Here is a 3,049-nt window from a genome sequence, read left to right as displayed (position 1 = left end):
CAGCGGTTCAAAATACATATAAAACCGTTGAGAAAAAAACTTCGGGAATTTTTTCCTGGAAACGTCAGTTCTGGAACCCCCGTTATTGTACTATTGATCGTTGTATTTTATTTTTATTATTCTGACATTACATTATTTACTTGGCAACTCGCTTAGCAACAAATTATGATGATCTTAACAACAAATAATGAATAATGAGGATCTTCTATGTGTTGCCACACAGACGAAACGTTGTCCATCCTCAGTTTTTTTTTAATGATTGTTTTGGTCCTCTAATACTCACGTTCTAGCTCACGTTTTTTTGCGGTAACGTAGCACCCTATATATGTTACCGTTTCTATCATCATTAGAAAGAAGCACATAAAGTTAGCCCCGCAAGTATTCAGAAATATATCAGGGAAGAAAATGGCACGAATCGTGAGTATCAACGCAAAAGCTAAATATGTACTAGTAAATTCTGTACTGTATAAGATAAGCAAAAGTTGAAATTTGAATTTTACAAATATCACCGAAACGAAAAAGCCGCAAGCCGTGAACATAAAAGCCCAATTAAGCACAATCGAAGTAGGTACCAGGCAATACCTTCGTTGAACTATAAACAAGTTTAATTTTTGGGGGACTAAGCGTTCACATAGCCCCCATTTCATTTTTCCTCTTATCTCCGAAACCAAAAAGGCACAAACGATGAGTATAACAGCACGCACAATCGAAGTACTACACAATACCGTCGTTCAACTATCAAAAAGTTTAATTTTTGGGAGGGTTAAGCGGTCACTTAGCTACCATTTGATTTTTACGATTATCTCGAAAACCAAAAAGACACAAACGGTGAGCATAAATGCATAATTGAGCGCAATTGAGGCACAATACATACAAAAAGTTGGTTCATTTTTGGGCTAAGTGAACGGACCCCCATTAAACGTTCTTGGGGAGGTTACATTGTATCCCTTTGTAACTAGGTTTCCCAGATAAGTTAGAGAAATATATATAACTATAATCTATAATCTCTTCGCCTTAGAGCCATGGCACAACCCACTGTCCTAGAAGAGCAGTTATTTGTATGGACAATGCAATGTTGAATGCTTGAATCCCTTTGTCCATAAGTTGCCGTTTTAGATAGAATTGCATTAACACTTTGGAAAATATGTTTCGGCATTAATCGCTCACACTACACCTTTTCCACTTTTATTCGAGAAACTATCAAGTTAATTTGAGAAAGTATCAATTGTATTTGAGAATAGTAAAATGTATTTGAGAAAACAACAAATGTAGTTCAGAATAATGATTTGTATTTGAGAAGGCATCAAATGAATTTGAGAGTAGTAAATTGTATTCAAGAAATGGTAAAATTAAGCATTTGAGAATCAATAACAAAATCACATGTATAACATAGCCTGATGCTGCTGCTGCTACTGTTGCGGGACTACATACAGTAGCGGAATTATAAAAATTTGATTCTTAATTATAATTCATTAGGAATAATATTACATTCTAAAATACAATAAAATTAAAAGATACTTTCTCAAATACAATTGACTATTCTCAAATACATTTGGTGTTTTCTCAAATCCAACTGACTATTCTCATCTACTTTGACGTTTTCTCAAATACAAGTAACAATTCTCAAATACAATTTACAACTTCTCGAATAAAAGTGGAAAAGGTGTAGTTCTTAATTATAGGTTCATGGCACGTTTTCGCAAGCCGCGGGATCATCAAACCCTCTTCGCAAGCCAAGTGACATAATTCGGTACTGTGTAGCAAGGTACGTAGATTCAATTAACATTACAATGATATAGAAGAACGATCTACGAAATCAATCAATCCCTCAATCTTCTCCACCTTCCCAACCCTCATTTCATTCCATTTTAAATTTCATTACACCTCCTACAATTTTTAACCCTTGTACTTGTAGGTAATTAGATTTTCCTATGATGCATATTCGCGAAATGTTTCTTGCGGCAGGTGATAATAATTAACTTACTGTATGTACGCAATTCTGGATACGTGTTATCACCTTATTTTTTTCCATAAAGTTAACGAATTATGAAACGACTTACCCAAATATGAACAGTGAAGATTTCGAGAAATATATCGTTGTACAAATTTTTTATGTACTCATGTAAAGATTAGATTTCGTTGACTGTGCAATTAGAATATATAAATATAAGATGTATTCATGTCTTGCGCATTATCTTCAGAAAGATGTACGTGGGTGTGTATACTGTAGTACTTGTGGTCCTACTTTCTGTCTCTTATCAGGAAGTTACTGGGCAAGGTATAAATTTTTATAATTTTAACCAGATTTATATTATTTGGAAGGTGCATTATCATCACTTTGTCTGATAAAGTAAAATGAGATGTATCTTTTTAGTAATTCTAGTTTTAGTTATTATAGAAACTTATATTTTCAGCATGTACGCAAACAGACATAAACCGTGTGACAAACTGCACAATTGCTCGGTTCAAAACGAAGCTGGCAGCTATGAAATTGAAATGTACACTAACTGATGCAGAAAAGCAAACCATGTACAAATATCTGGCCGACACAATATATGAAATTTTGGGTTTGAGTGCACAAGGCTGCAATGGACTCAAAAGTGTTTTGGATGGACTCGCCCAAACTCTTCGTGGTTTAGGTTGTACAGTTTCGAGCATACTGTCTTGATTCATACATAACTTATGGGCTTAACTTTGTATCAGCAACAGTACATATAAGATACTTTCCATATTTCTTGTGAATACATTTTTGATCGACATTTTCTATAAGTGGCGAAATATAAATAAATTGCAACATAAGTAAAACCGCAAATTATTTTAGACATATTAACAATAGTTATTTGTGCAACTAGTTGGGAAAAGCAACGAGCGGATTTCTGCGGAATCGAGCTAAGCGAGTTACGAATAGTAGTGTTTCCCAACGTGTTTCACACAATATGTTTTCTAATGTTGACATTTTAAGTGATACTTTTCATCAACAGTTGCGAAATATTTTATTTTTCACAACTAGGCATTTGACAACGTCAACCAGTTTTAAAAAGTGTCCCTT

General features: G+C 34.1%; 1 long non-coding RNA gene across 1 annotated transcript; it reads left to right on the top strand.

Annotated features, from left to right (window-relative positions):
- The first annotated feature begins 2,183 nt into the window (after positions 1-2,183).
- On the top strand, positions 2,184-2,805 carry LOC116164338. Its single transcript, XR_004143871.1, has 2 exons — positions 2,184-2,278; positions 2,415-2,805. It is a non-coding gene; the product is annotated as an uncharacterized LOC116164338 (long non-coding RNA).
- The last annotated feature ends 244 nt before the right edge of the window (positions 2,806-3,049 follow it).

This window comes from Photinus pyralis, unplaced genomic scaffold (assembly GCF_008802855.1).
Source record: "Photinus pyralis isolate 1611_PpyrPB1 unplaced genomic scaffold, Ppyr1.3 Ppyr1.4_LG2, whole genome shotgun sequence".
Taxonomy (NCBI): Eukaryota; Metazoa; Arthropoda; class Insecta; order Coleoptera; family Lampyridae; genus Photinus; species Photinus pyralis.
Note: the sequence above shows the minus strand (reverse complement) of the source record. Positions and strands in the feature narration are given on the sequence as shown.